This window comes from Calypte anna, chromosome 10 (assembly GCF_003957555.1).
Source record: "Calypte anna isolate BGI_N300 chromosome 10, bCalAnn1_v1.p, whole genome shotgun sequence".
In the NCBI taxonomy this organism is placed as follows: Eukaryota; Metazoa; Chordata; class Aves; order Apodiformes; family Trochilidae; genus Calypte; species Calypte anna.
This window is the reverse complement of record NC_044256.1, coordinates 7987251-8002541: the sequence shown is the minus strand read 5'-3', so window position 1 is coordinate 8002541 and position 15291 is coordinate 7987251.

The following is a 15291-nucleotide window of genomic DNA, read 5'->3' as shown; positions in this document are numbered from 1 at the left end:
TTTCCTGGGTACCACAGAACAGGGTCTCTGCCTCAAATTAACCATTGGACTATTGAATATGCTGGGACAGGCTGGATACCAGGTATCCAGAGAAAAGGCACAGCTGGTCAAACAAAAGGTCATCTATTTAGGATGTGAAATTTCGTAGGGGGTTCGTCGTTTGGGAGTAAATCGCATGCAAGCCATATGTGCAATTCCAGTACCCCGTAATAACCAGGAACTAAGATCTTTTCTAGGAATGATCAGCTGGTGTTGACTGTGGATCCCCGACTTTGGGCTGACAGCCAAACCACTGTATGAGGTTGTGAAGGAACCGAGATTTAAGTGGGGACCCACGGAAGATAAAGCATTTCGGGAGTTAAAACAGGCCCTCAAGGAAGCACCTGCCCTGGGTCTACCGGATCTAACCAAGGACTTTCAATTGTATGTACATGAAAGGCAAAAGTTAGCCTTGGGGGTGCTCACTCAGAAACTGGGGTCTTGGAAAAGACCGGTTGGGTACTTTTCTAAACAATTGGACTCAGTAAGTGGGGGATGGCCAGGATGTCTAAGAGCAGTGGCAGCCACAGTAATCCTGATCCAAGAAGCACGTAAGCTAACATTGGGCAAGCACATGACAGTTTATGTGCCTCATATGGTCATCACAGTATTGGAACAAAAGGGGGGCCACTGGCTCTCGTCGAGCAGGATGCTCCAATACCAGGCCCAATTGAGGGAACAGGATGATGTGGAGCTGAAAATAACAAATCACCTTAACCCAGCAGAATTCCTCAGGTCCACCCAGGAAGAAGGAGAGCTGGAACATGACTGTATGGAGGTAATCGAACAAGTGTACGCCAGCCGGAAGGACCTGAAGGATGAGCCACTGCCGGACCCTGATTGGGAACTGTTTACGGACGGGTCCAGCTTTGTGGAACGAGAAGCTGGCTCGGATGTTGCAGGCACGGAAGAACATCAAGGGTTGGTATGTGACCCCAACAGGACAGGTGATCCTGCCGGTGAGAATCATGAGGACAGTACTGGAAACAGAACACAATAAGTGTCACTGGGGTGCGGAGGCAATGGTAAAATTTTTGAAAAATGAAATATTCTCAAACCAGATGTTAACATTGGCAAAAAGAGTAAATGCAATGTGTCCGGTGTGTATCAAAAACAACCCAGTGGTAAGAAGGCAGGTACAAATGGGTAAGTTACAGGTAGGTCCCCAACCAGGAGATTATTGGCAAATAGACTTTTCTGAGTTACCAAAAGCCCAAGCATACAAACATCTGTTGGTGTATGTGTGCACATTTTCAGGATGGCCAGAAGCTTTCCCTTGCAGGACCAATCAGGCAAAGGAAGTGGTAAAAACACTCTTGAAAGAAATCATCCCTAGATTTGGGGTGCCATTAGGGCTATCATCAGATAGGGGTCCTCATTTCACTGCAGGGATCGTGCAGGAGATTTCTGTAATACTAGGGATAACTTGGAATCTGCACACGCCCTGGAGACCCCAATCAAGTGGTAAGGTAGAGCGGATGAATCAAACATTGAAAAATCAAATTAAGAAAATTTGTCAAGAAGCAAAAATCCAGTGGCCGCAGGCATTGCCTTTAGCTCTGTTAAGAGTTAGGATTAAACCAAGGGAAAAGATAGGGGTAAGTCCGTACGAAAGTTCGTACGGCAAACCATACCATGCTGTTACTTACCAAGGGGACCCTCATCTGGTAGGGGATCAGGTGATATTAAATTATGTGTTGTCTTTGAATAAGACCCTTACAGCACTTAGAGGAGCGTTGCAGTGGAACCGACTGTTACCCCTGGAAAATCCGGTCCACGACATCCTTCCAGGAGACCAAGTCTACATCAGGAACTGGTCAGTGGAACCACTGAAGGCTATAACCCGGAAGGAGGTAATATCTCCAGAAGAAGGGACGCCTCCACCTGCTTATCAAGAGGCTTAAAGGTTGAGCATCCTTGCGAAGGAATAATCGAAGGATGCTCAAAAGGGGGGAATTGTTACAGTTTATAGTAGAAATAAAATAATATTGGTTGTAAAATTTTAAAATGGACAAATTAAGAGTTAGAAGGGGCTCGGGTAGACTAAAACTCTGGAAATAAGTAACTAGTTAAGAATGAGCTAACCCTTACAAGAACAATGATCAAGGGAGAATAAGGAGTGTGTTGACCCCATCAGCAAAAACATTAATCAAAAGGAGAATAGTTAAGCAAACTGATGCCATATACCAAAGATCAAGATGAAATATTGTATCCAGGTGGTGGGCCAGGTGGTAATGACAGCTGAAATGGTAAACCGTGGATTTACAGTTTAAGAGATGACTATCTATTGTTATTTGTAAGATCTATGTGACTGTTTGTCTATTGTTATCTGCATGATCTATGTGACTGTTTGTGACTAAAATTTATGTAACTCTGTACGTGGCCTGTAATGAAAAAAGTATAAAAGCTGAACCAAAAATGAGGGTCTTCGGAACCCTGACTTGGGACGCTAGTCCTCAGGCTTCCTGGGCCCTGAATAAAGCACCGCATAAACTGACTCTGTTGGTTTGTGTTTTGGTTACGGGCAACACAGGGACAGAATTATTCCCAGTATCCAGCCTAAATCTCCCCTGGTGCAACTTCATCCCATTCCACCTCGCCTTGTCTTTATTTACTTGAGAGGCCAGCACCTACCTCACTAATGCACCTTTGGGGTGCAGAGAGCCCTTATGCCTCCCTCAGCCTCTTCCAATCTAAACAATCCCAGTTCCCTCAGACCTGTTCTCCAGAGCCGTCACCACCTTCCTTGCCCTTCTCTGATCTCGCTCCAGCAAAAAACAAATGTCCTCCTTGTAGTGGGGGACACAGAACTGAACACAGCACTGGACCTGCGCCGGGGGAGGAGGAAAGGGGGCCCGGGAGAGCCCATCCCGCTCTGCCCCAGGCCGGGTTCTCGTCAGTGCTCAGAGGGCTCGCCCTGAGGAGGGACCCATTGTGCCGGGGTTGCTGAGCACTGCCAGGTGAAGGCAATTTAAAGCTGGTTTGCTCAACTAACCACCAAAGGTCACCCGCACGTCCCAAGGCAGTTGCGGCAGGTATTCAGCAACGCAAGTCAAATCCTGTGAATCCTTCCCAAAGTACTAATCCTAAAAAAGAAAGAATCTTCAAAAAGAATGACTTTGAGCCACAATTCTGGTCAGGTTAAGTCGAACCCCCCAGCAGTCCCCCAGTGAGCTCAAGCACCCCTTCTGATGGCAGTCTGTGACCCCTGCCAGCACCCACACGGTGGCTCTGACAGAAAAAGATGGGTTTAACCACACTGCCACTGCACTGATGGGTACGAAAAGGAGAAAGAAGAGATGAAGGACAGTCCAAACCATGGCATAAATTATAATCTTAACTCTGCAGGAAACAATTGCAGAATCAAATGAAAAAAGTCTGATGCTTAATGTATGCTCAGCAGAAGTACTGCAGCGCAAGCTACCCTAACACCAAAGTAAAACCTTTTAACGGCAAGATGATCATATGTTATCTAGATTAGTGAGGAATTATTTATAAATGTTGAATTTTCCAGTGCTGGTTTTAGAGTCAAGTTTCAGCCTGGAGCAATGCTGATGGTACAGAAATTGCTCACAATTTTTTTATGTAGTTGCTCTCTTTAGACAGAGGCTATGGAGAGCTGACAATGTCCTCCAACTGATGGTTTTAACATACCTCAAAAACTTCCACATATATTGTTTCCAATAAATTTTTAATTGCTCTTTAATGATTTGAATGTTGATTGGGCAGCAAGTTAAAGAGACTGAAGAGTCACCAAACAGTGACAGTATTACTCAAAGCAGAAGGAAAGATTTTCAGCACATCAGTAGATTCAGACTGACAGGCAAGCTGGATGTCAGCTCAATCCAAATCCCATCCAAGATATGTCCGATAACCAAGACTCTTGTGAGCTTTGCCAAGCGGATGAGTCTGCAGATTTGGGACCCTTACATCAGCCTTGTATGACATTTTAAGAGATTGTATGTGCCTAATGCAAAGGCAAGTCCAGACTTGCCTGCTATCAGTGGAATTGTTAGTTCACATGTCTAACTTGGGCATTGAAATATCTTATTTAGTAGGAAGATACTCAGTAATCTCCTTCCTATACATAACTGCTGTGACGTTACTGATGGCAATGATGCTGGAACAGATAGTGTAAGGGACAAAGAAGGCTAAAAAATTGCTTCATTAACAGGTAACTTCAGTCTCCGTTTTAGCACTCTTATTGCTCTTTTGGATTTCAGACAACCTAGTCCAATAGTCCAAGTGCAATAGGAGAGGACAGGGAAGGATTAGCTTGTATGCCATGGTCCAAGATGAGTAGAAAATTCTGTAGGTGATACCAAAAGCAGCTGAGCTGCTCCATGGCATACTATGGAGAATACAATGGCATTCAAACAGTTGAGAAATGTTCACAGTGCTTTTTTGTTTTACCTGTTCAAAGTCAGGCCTCTCAAGGGAATGCCTTAGACTACACTGTTCCCTTGAACCCTGCAGATCACTGTGAGGTTGATCAGGATGTATCATTACTTAGCAATGCAGAAAGGTCCTTCTGCAGAAAGCCCAGAGTACTCAGTCTGATGAGCTGTGCAGGGGTTTGCCATGTCTTTTTTTGAGATTTTCTGGATATTTATACAATGACTTAAAACCTTATGTATACATGTTGAAGGACCCTTGAACAGCAGGTAACAACCTCTAATAATGGCCACTCTGTAAGTGTGAGAGAATACAACAGCTTAACAAATAAAAAAAACAAAGCCATGCTTCTAAGCAAAAGTGGGGAGTCTGTTCTTTTACAACTCCACATATGCTCTGGTGGAGAATATTTTGAGACGCTCACCTAGGGAGTTGTATGTCTCTCATGTCCAATGATATAAAAACCTGCAGGACTGGGCAGCAGGTTTCATGCATGAAGGCAAATGCCCACCAAATGCTACCACTTTTCACTGCAGGCATTTATTTCTCATTAGTATTTTTTCAGTAAAACTGCAGCTTACCACAGTATAACTTCATACCCAACTGGTGCAAGATGCTGTACTTACTTTCTCATAACTCATTTTCACTGTTTTGATCTGTCTCTGGAAGTATTTTGCATCAGGATTCTTTGCATTCTTACATTAACCTGCTCAGTGGGAACTCTGGCACCACACTTCTGCATGGGCCTAGGCCAGAAATGGATCTTGCCATTTCCCCCTGATTGCCTTAATGAAGAGCTTTGTGTTAAATCCAGAAGCACAACAGGGCCTCGTTATCTTTTGTATCTTCCCCTAAAGTGCTGGATTTATCAGGCTTGTAAGGTTTTGAGAATTTTCTGCTCCCATTGATAGCAGGAGAAAATGAAGACAGCAAGCACTAGCCTAATCCATTTCTAAATTTAACAAAGCCCCAGTTTTCTCTTCTGTCTTCATCCATCAGTCACTTATAAGTATAGGCACAGACTCACAGCTGTAATCCATCTTCCTTATGTAACACAGCCAGAAACCTCCATCTCGAGACCCTTCTGGCATGGTGGAAAAACTCCACATGGTTTAGCACTAAACCAGCTGACTTGTCCTCTGCTCTGCTGCCTTGCCAAGTTGTACTTACCAGATTTGAAAAGCCTCTGTGCAGAGAGATACCTCATTTGGATGATGAGAACAGTGGGACACAACGGGTGTCTCAGCTAAGCAGGGCTGTGCTCTCTCACCACAACATGGGACAGTTTAGAGTCTCACCATCAAGAATCCTTTAAGGCTTTATAGCTTTTAAGTAAGACAAACAAGAAAGGCTCAATAACATGAGCTCTTAAAGTGCTTATGTAGCTTCCCAGTCATCTCACTCTTGTAGCTGCATGCTAGTGCTTTCACTGGATTTTTCATAACACTCTTACTGTGTGAGCTGGGCAACAACAACTGCAGCCCACCGTCAAAAGGTATATGAAGCTCATTTTGCTGCTGGTGGTCAGCAGTATGTGGAAACATCAGGTATGCCTTAATCAGTGTTTCCTAAAACATGATTTAAAAAAAAAAAAGTATCTACAGGCATTTCAGAAACCACTTTGTCACTTCTGTCAGTACCCTTCCATTTCAGTGAGCACTTTTGTGGATCCTGATGTCTCAGAACATGTAACAGATGTCATTATAGCTTCTCCTGCTTTTAAGTCTGGACTTTGATCTCAGCATTTTTGCTATGATGATCTTATTTGCTTTTCTTGCTCACCAATGTGGCGAAATTGTAAGCTGACATGCCCCTAAATGTAACATTTTCACTGAAACTGAAAAGATGGGTAATGTTTTCAACAAACAAAACGTAGGGTTTGAATAACAGAAAACAAGTGATGGCTATTAGTAGTCCCCTCATAAAGGGCAGGTCAGTTCTGAAATCATGAGCCCAGCTCTGCTCTTCCATCCTATTAAATACCACAAAGGCAAATAGAGGGAACATTAGAAGGAACGAAAACAAACTCTGCTTTCTCCCTTTCCAGAGGTAATTTAATTTGTTTGAGAACCATGAGACAGATTTTTTATTCCCCTCTGGCTTAAAGCATACAGTAGATGGCAGTAAGAATCCTCATGAGTTCAACCAGTGTTAGCACAAGGGGCAGTTTAGCAGCAGTGGGATCTCTGTTGCTTTTAAGAGTCTTGCTGAACAGAGTCATTATTACAGATTCCTCATTCAGGTACATTTTTTGTTTGGTCTTGGTCAGTATAGCAGTTCTCAGAGTATTATTATTTGCTTGTCAAACAAGACTTGTGTGATTACAGTCTAGTTCAGTAACAATGCTAACCCTACCAACCTGCACCAGTAACTTCCTGTTAGGCCACCAGTCAAAACCCAGACACCCCTTTCCAAAAAGGTACATAAATAGGTGCATACTCACAACTTTATTTTATGATTAATGGATTTCCTGAGATTTTTTTTTTCCCTAAAGTCCTGAGTGGGTGAATTCTCCAACAACTTAGCTGAGAAACACTGGTCAAGAACAAATCTTTAAACATGGAGAATGCCTGCCCCAGGAGAAAAAGTAGCATTAAAGGTCTTTAGAAATTGAGCTCATCATGTTTATCATCAGCTCAACTTGAGCTGATTATTTGTTAATCTTAACTTCTTGAGGAGTTTATTAAACATGATGTACTTTTTCTACACTACACAGGAACACTGATCCTGTTGTGGTCACACCAGCAGCACAATCTTGCCATGTCCATATCCCCATCACAAATTAGCAGACAGGGCAGCAGGGCTGGCCCTGCCCTCCAAGCAGCTCATACATGGAGACTTGGTGGTGGCTTTTTTTTATTGTCCTGACACACAGAGACCATAAAGGGAACAAAACTCAGATATTACTCTCTTCAATTTACTTCATTTTCCTGTGTATTCAGGATGTGTCACCTGGGGATTATATACTTTCATTAAATTGAACATGAAATTGTTTTATAGTGCTACATTGTTACTGCCTTAGTTTTGCAAATTACATGCAGTCTGACAGAGGTCCTAGAAACAACAGGATGGGAGTTTGGGAAGTATTTGACATGTCAGGGAAAGGAATGCTGGAAAGACGACCATGCTGTGGTTAACAGACCAGCCAAAGGGTGGACAGTTCTTTTTTTTCTTTGGAAAAACATTGGTTTTGAAGCTAGTTTCTCAGTGGGGATTTCCTTATACTTGTATTTCAGGGCCTAGTTTTAAATCTCTTGGGACTCACAGGAAAAGTAATTGTCACCAGCTGAAAGTAAGTAATGAAAGAACATTTGTGAAATACATCAGTGAAAAAAAAAGAAAAAAGAAAACCAACCCCCCCCCCCCAAAATCAACAAAAAAACCCCCACCAAATCAAAAGACACCATACAAAATTATTTCCTGTTATTTTCCTGAAGTTATCCTCCAGGCAACAATCTCTTCTGGTAGAAAACTGAGCACAAAGAGGACTGGAGCAATTGGTAACTGACTTCACATTAATAATCAGAATCCAGTTGCTCTGCATGAGCTCTCCAGCTTTTCTTCCCCCTCAGAGGTTACAGGTACACTACTATAGCATGAAAAATGATGGCTTGTGTAGCCACTACTCACACAATGCAATAGGTACCAGACAGCATCGGTGTCTTTAACTTTTCCAAATACATCTTTTCAGCAACTGAAGTACTTGCTTCAAAACAAAGTAACAAATCACAAAACCACCTAAAAGATTGAAGTGATTAACCGTAAGATATCGTTCTGAAGCTCATATTCCCAAAGATACAATCATGAAGTGCAGGCACTTAGGAAAGCCTCCCAGCTTGCTCTAGGAAGAGCTCCTCATAATTGAGTGATAACTCTATCTCCTTCCACCCTTTCGAACAAGTCCCAGAGAACTAACTATGTGTTAACTCTAATTGCCTAACACTGACTGACTTACTTGGGAGAGAAGCAGACCAGACAACTGCATTCATCCTGAAGTGCCAGGGTCGAGTGCCACCTCCACAGCAACAGTCTGCAAGTCAGGAAAAAAAACAACAGGCAGGTTTGCTTTGACAGATACAGCAGCAGGAGGAAAAATGTGTTTCCAGATTTTGTGATGTGAATTTTCAAGCACATACGTTGTGAAGAACACAGACATGATTGACACTTTCTTTAGCTGTTCTTCTAGATATTCTTCTTCTCCTCAATATTATCCTCAATATCTGTTCTTCTAGCATTTTTTCCAAGCCATTCACGTTATTTGAAGCTCCAGCATATGCTTTTACTGAAAACTACTGTTATAAGCAAATGATTCCCTGCAGTTCACACCAAATACTCATCCAGCCATACGTGCATGCTGGTTGCCAGCCCATTTTCCAGACATTCCCTGCTGTGACTCTCTGTTCCAGTGTGGTTTCACCTACCTGTGCTGCAACTACACCTTCATCTCGCTCTGCAGATGTGTTCTGTGCCACTAAAAATGTTCTTCGTGAGAACTGAACACAGATAGCTTGAGAAACTGCACAGGCTAGTGAAAAAACAGGAAAAGGCTTCTTATCAAATTAGTAACATCTCAGATATTTGGGTGGAGGCATTTGGCACTGGGCTTCCGTATTCTTATGGGAGTTAATCCACGCATATTACAAACTCCATTCTTTTGCCTCATATTACTGCTCCCAAGTTGAGGCATGTTTCAGAACAGCCACTCTAAAGATGTGTAAGTGCACAATTAGTATATTTTACACAGAGCAGGAAGAAAGGATTTTACTCTATCCCTATTCCATAATTAATAGCACTTACACAGATTTGTGCTGCAGTAGGACCACTGCCCAAAGAAGCAGGGTGTTTCTTTTATCCCTTTGCATGCAGAGCTACAGGAAAACAACTAAGAAATCCAAAAAACTTCAACACTGAGGGAAGACTGTGATGGCTGACTTCTGCAGGAAGCACTAAGTCTGGGGCAGTTTGTCCCTCCTGCCATTTGGAATAACCAATAAACAGCCTGAGTTGGAAACACTTTCATTTATTTCTTTGACTCTGAACCCCATCTGAAACCACTTCTGTGATTTAGATGCTATATATGCTTTCTGTTGTATAGCAGCATATGTCAGGTACACATATGCACACAGCTTACAGGTATATTTCAGTGTGATTAACATCACTCAGTGGAACAGTTTCACTACCTGTATACTCATCTTTATGTCTGCCACAGCTTGGAGTCTTTTAATCCCTTCATCCCCAATAAAAACAATCTTGTAGTGGGGAAAGGTAAGCAAGATATTGACACATACATCAGAGGGGAATCCAGCTCAAGGTTTACTGATGCTGAAAGGGAAGCTCTGATCTACTTAATGGATGATGACATGTTTTCCAAACCATGTAATGAAAGCTAGCAAGTTCCTACTTGACTTGGTGCTTGTCAAATTTAAACAACAGGTGTGAGTAAAAAACATTTCTTACATGGACAGCTGGGGTTCTTGTAAATTTTCAAGCAGAAAAGTAAAACAGAAACTAAAAGAAGTCCACATGTCGTCAGAGCAATGTCTTTGTATCTGAAACAAAGCCACACTTGGTTTTGCTGCTCTCACACTGCAGCAGAGTAATTTCTTCATTAGTGCTTCAGAGGCCAAACAGACATGGGGAAAAGAGGAACTGGGAAAACAGATCTCAGACCTTTCTGTTTTTACTGTAGTTTAAATGGATTCTGCAGTCTCCTACCTTTAATATAGTATGGAGGTGTCCTACTCATCATGAAGAACTGCTCAGCATCTTTGAACATCAGGCTCTTGAGGAACCGAAATACAGCACTGCAGTCTTCACTAGGGACAGCCACTTGTGCTTTACACCTGCAGACCAAGTGTCAAAGCAGCTCAAGACTCAGCAGCTTTGGTGCCAGACAGACCTTCTTATTGTACAATAACTCCATACTCAGTTCTACAACACTGAGACTTTGCTCTACTAGGAACTGTTTGATTATGGCTGAGGCAAACAGGCAGGGCTTCGCTGTATATACTTGGTATATGTGTATGGCCAAAGTTGCATAGGCACTTGTGTGGTTTGGTAAAATGAACTTCTTTTTAAACAACTTAGCTAAAATGACAGAAATCCCTATATGGTCTGCACTCAATCTGAACTTGGATTTTATTGATTTTCCTTAATTAAATCCATACTAAGTGATTCACAAAAAAAAATGGATTGAGAGCAAACTCAGGTCTTTTGCTAGCTGTATTGTTCCACATGCTAGCAGCACATACACGGATGGGGAAACAGAGGGAGGAGACAATAACTTAATTGGTAAAAATGGCAGTAATCTCTGCTGCTCCTCCTCATATAGGCTCCTGTGATTTTTATTTTGATTTACACCAGGTCTAAGCATAGAATGCTTCCTATGAATTATCAACCATTTGGGTTCCTTGGGCTGCCCCTTGTACCACAATACTTCCCACCCAGTTGTTAAATCTCCAGGAAATGCCTTGCACTCAGATATGGCTGTATGTGAAATGTAATAAAAACACACACACAATTGCTACATGTTTGCTAACTGCTGAAAAGCAGTAAAAATGGGTGGTTTTGTCTTTAATGTCACGATTTCCTGGTTATTGCAATCGATAATAAAGTCCTAGCTCAGAGAAATTCAACCCAGATTCTGCTGGGTTGAATTCACTGAAAAAAAAAAAAAAGGATTTTTGTTGATTTTTTGGGGAAAGGCTCCTGCACCCTGTACTTTAAACCCAGCTGAGGGGTGCCAAAATATTTGCTGCTACCTGGACTTTGCCAGACACCTTCCTCAGTAGCAGAAGAATGTGGTGGTAGCAGGAACATAAGTGGAGGCTGCAGGAGCAGCCTCCACTTCTGCTTAACAGTAGCAGTTAAGAAGGGGAGGATTCATTCTTCTCTACATTACCTCCATGCTGTCTATATATATTCTCCTAACACAATTCTACCTTACTGCTTTCCTTTTGTCTGGGCTCTTGCCTGGTTTATCTTCCCAATCCATGCTGTGTTTTTTTCTAGATAATCTGCACAAATTACCTCATCCCATGAGCCTATTTTATAGTCTACATGTGCACAATAAACAAATCAGGAAATAGGGCAGCAATCCTGATTAATAGGAAAAGAGTCTGGTAGGCTCCTCCTTGCTGGCTAGAGAAAACCATAGTCCAGGAAAGATTTTTAAATGTTTTCCCATGTTATTTCTCCAACTAGTATTTTTGTGAAGAGAACCATGCAAACTATTGGTGGACCTCCAAAGAAATGCTCTATTTTTACACTGGAAACTCACACTGTCTGGAAACAGATCTCCATATTATAATCAATTCCAATGTGCCCTAAGAAAGTAAACACCCCCAGAATTATCTGTTTCACCTTCCTAAATACTGTTTCACAAATTCTACTGTAGAGACACCAGACCTGCAACATTTTCACCAGGAGCATAAACAACTGCCATGAGGTGTTTGGCTTTTGCAGGTTTTATCCAAAGAAACACTGTTTGCCAGGAGCTTTGGCTGAGACAGATCACATGGACACTTGACTTGACAGCTCTGTTTGAATCTCAGGGCAAAAAATGGAATCATTAACATTCATGGCCCCACATTTCATTCTTTCATACTCATGATGCAAAAATGCTTGTAGAAAAGTGAGGGAAATGTTATCCCACAGTCACACGTGCCAGTGTGTTATGAGAGGTGGCACTTGTGTTACTGTCAGCTGCAGCAAGGTAAATGGAAGTTGGGGGGTTTTATGTGGTTGTTTTGTTTTGTTTTCTTTTTTCTCCCCTTTGATTTTTATTCAGCCATTCCTCAAAGAGCAGAGAGATATGAAGAAACCAGTGATGGGGTGTCCCTAAAGCCCATAATATTCAAATCCAAAATACTACATAATATCCTTTCATTTCAGCACATTATGAGTCAAGGAACAACAAATGGGAAGGAACAGTTTATGCACCTGTGAAACACTTCTAATCTGCTTCTTTTTCCCATTTTTGTCTGCTCTCATGTAAGCTAACTAGCTGGGATATCTGGATTGCTCACTAAGCTGCTCCCATTGTGAGGGGTATCCTGCATTTATGCAATTCTCAGCAACAGCTTACAAATTGGCAAGGCTATGACTTGGAGAAAACTTGAGAGGCTGGCAACTGAAGCCAAGAAGATTATGCAAACGTGACACAGATTTTCCATGCCTTGGAAAGAATACATACACACTGAAGAAAGTAAGTTACACAGATTCCCTCTATTAAAGGGAATGTGTCCTGTGTCCATTAAAAAAAAATCCCATGAAAATTGTTCTTGCTTTTTCTTCTGCTTTGAACTTCTTGCTGCAATTACCACTTAAACATTCATTGATGATCCTGTTTCATTATTAAAAACTTGGGGTATTACAAAAGATACCAAAGCCCGTAGAAAACAAAAATACTGTATTTTCTCCATCTGCTGAGCCATGTAAAAAGTAGTTCTCCTCCACCCTTTAAAAAATATCTTAGTAATTTAATCACTCTCTTCTTCTGCTGCCACGACAGCAGTCACAGATAGCCCACTTACAGATATTCCTACAATATTAACAGTACAGTTAATAAAAGTGAAGTTAACCAACCTAACCCAGACTTTGAGTAGCATCAATGACAGCAGAAATGGGTTAATATGCATAATTCCTTACAGATTTTTTGCTCAGGTGCTAGAGCTCCAAGAGGCAGTGCTCTGAAGGTACAGACTACTGTTTTAGTCTTGTTTCTTAAAGAAAAGGGATTTATATGTCATTCCTGTTTCTGTCTCTGATCCCATTCAGCAGTTCTTGAACTGACTAGACTAGTTCTGATCACACAAGACTCTAAAGGGAAAATTACATTTCTGCAAGTTCTGTGAATGTAAGGAGCCATTAAGATAGAAAGGAGAGGCCTGAGAGATGCCTGATAGAAGGAAAGGTGGCACCTGCAGCACATTGTTTGACATCACAGAAATCCCATGAAGGTGCAAGTGACAACACAAATGTCTCAGTATCTGGAAAAAAATTCACTGCAAATTTCCAACCAACATGAATCTGCAAGAGGGCAGGTTTTGCCAGTTCTGGTCCTCTCAGAACAACTAATTTCATTTTGATGACAAGTCACAAACCAACCAAGAAATTACATACCACAGCTATACAGTAATGGTATATTTCCAACTGCTAAGTGTGTTTTTGCATTGAAGAAAAGGGTAAGCAGCTCTACAGACTGAGAATTTGCATTTTGAGAAATACTGAATGATTCAGCATTCTTGTAATTTAACAAATTTGTAACAAGTTGGGCAAAGTGGCTGCAAGAGGAAGAGTTTTCCATTTGTGGTGAAAGCTGCTAAAGCTGAGCCAAATTTATCTATCTTTATGAGCAAATACTTTCTAGCTTCACTGAACTTTGTCTGATTAGCCACTGTATGCAAAGAATCCATAATGGGTAGTGGCTTATGACAGAAACAGTAGAAACAGATTTTTCTGCTCCAGCAAATGGATCCATATGCTTATGGATATGCTACACCTCAGCAAAAAAAGACACTTGTTATGATTCACCATTATGTTCACTGCTCCCTTCAGCCCTCCTTGGAACTGGAAAACTTTTATTTACCTATTATGAAGGTTTATGGATTAATCTGTAACAGCACACTTCAGGGTAATCCATTCTACAGTTGGTTTTTTTTTTTCCCCAAGATTTAATTCTTAGATCCTTGCTTGCACATGCTTGCCCGATTAATGATGACATGACCTCATTAGGAGACATTAAAACCACAGCCTCCTCCTCCTTACCCTTCACACAGTATGAGGTGAATTCAGATTCTCCAAAACACAAAGCAGTTTGAGAGCTCCTGGAAAGCAATTGATTTTAAGCAGCAAAGGGTCTGACCTCACCCAGACACTAAGACCCAAGCACAGACCATGGGACCATAAAAGCAATCCAGTGGAGCACGCAGCACACTCAGCTTTGCAAGACTCATGGCCAAGTGCCAGGAATTCCTCTGTTCAGCTTCCAGCAGTCTCTGGGTAGTCTTGGGCCCTGCCCTATAAACTACTTCGCAGCACAGCCCTTCAGCCCTACTGACTGGCAGCACTGCTCTGAGCCACAAGCACAGAGATGCTTCGACTCTTAAAAGCCCAATTAACTGACATCTCATCCTACTAAATGAGGAGAAAGATAAGAATAACTTACCTCTGCCCAACTCTTACTTGGAGCTTTAGACTGTTGGCCTCCAGTTTAAGCTTAAGGCACTCTAGGAGCCTTGTAGCATGCATTTTCCTCGCCAAAAACACTTAAAGGGAAATGCAAAGCCTGGGATCTCATCCTTTCCATTCAGGATGACTTGGCAGAAGCCAAAGAATCATGCAAAAGCTTGTAATGTTACTCAGTTCTCCCCTTTTAACACAATCAAAAAAAGCCAGAAACTCACAGCAGTACATCTTCCCTCTCCAACTCCCATTTTACCTGAAATCATTATGTATTATTTTACCCTTTCACCACTATACCAGCTGCTGAGAAAGTCACTTGTTTTCACCTGCTTGCTAAGGGTCTGCTACTGGAGATTGTTTGATGATCTGGAAGCATATCTATATCTGTCTCCTACTGAGCTCCTTGCTGCTAGAAGGATGGACAGCATCAACTTTCAGCAATATACTATAGAAAAACAAGGAAGAAGAATTATTTTTTAAGTTCTTCAGTCATTCATTGACAGATCTCAAAATTCAAATAAAGATACCTACACATGTAGAAATTAACAACCAGTAATGAAAAATTGCGTTAAATTATTTCTGACAAACTTGACATATCATTTTTAAAGGTTTATCACTGCATCAAAGTAAATTAACACATATTGGCATGTAAGATATAGGAATACATGGCAG